Below are 965 nucleotides of genomic sequence, written 5' to 3' on the forward strand. Positions count from 1 at the left end.
ATAAATAAAGTAGCACAAAACGCATTCAGAATGGGCCAACCAATGCATCAACCAGTTCATGCGTCAATGAGTCAACCAATCGCATACACCATTCTTTCTGAACTAGGGTTCCTCCTGAGATTACTAGAGCAAGAAGCAGCAAATATCATACACCAGCCTTTCTCAACTAGGGTTTCCCCTGAGATTACTAGAGCAAGGAGCAGCCAATCAAATACAGTCTCTCTCAACTAAGGTTTCTCCTGAGCTTACTACAGCAATGAACAAGTGATCTCCTACACCAGTCTTTCTGAACTAGGGTTCCTCCTGAGGCCACTAGAGCAAGGAGCAACCGATCACATATACCAGTCTTTTTCAACTAGGGTTCCTCCTGAGATTACTGGAGCAACCAATCTCATACACCAGACTTTCTCAACTAAGGTTTCTCCTGAGGTTACTAGAACAAGGAGCAACCAATCCCAAACACCAGTCTTTCTGAACAAGGGTTCCTCCTGGGGTTACTAGTGCAAAAAGCAACCAATATCATACACCAGTCTTTCTGAACTAGGGTTCCTCCTGTAGATACTAGAGGAAGAAGCAAAAAATATCACACACCAGTCTTTGTCAACTAGAGTTCCTCCTGAGGTTACTAGAGCAAGGATCAACCAATCTCCTACACCAGCCTTTGTCAACTAGGGTTCCTCCGGAGGTTACTAGAGCAAGGAGCAACCAATCTCGTACATCAGTTTTTCCCAACTTGGGTTCCTCCTGAGGTTACTAGAGCAAGGAGCAACCAATCTCGTACATCAGTTTTTCTCAACTAGGGTTCCTCCTGAGGTTACTAGAGCAAAGAGTAACCAATCTCATATTCCAGTTTTTCCCAACTTGGGTTCCTCCTGAGGTTACTGGAGCAAGGAGCATCCGATCTCATACACCAGTCTTTCTCAACAAGAATTCCTCCTGGGGTTACTAGTGCAAGAAGCAACCAA

This window comes from Pelophylax lessonae (genome assembly GCF_965119305.1).
Source record: "Pelophylax lessonae genome assembly, chromosome: 5".
Lineage (NCBI taxonomy): Eukaryota > Metazoa > Chordata > Amphibia > Anura > Ranidae > Pelophylax > Pelophylax lessonae.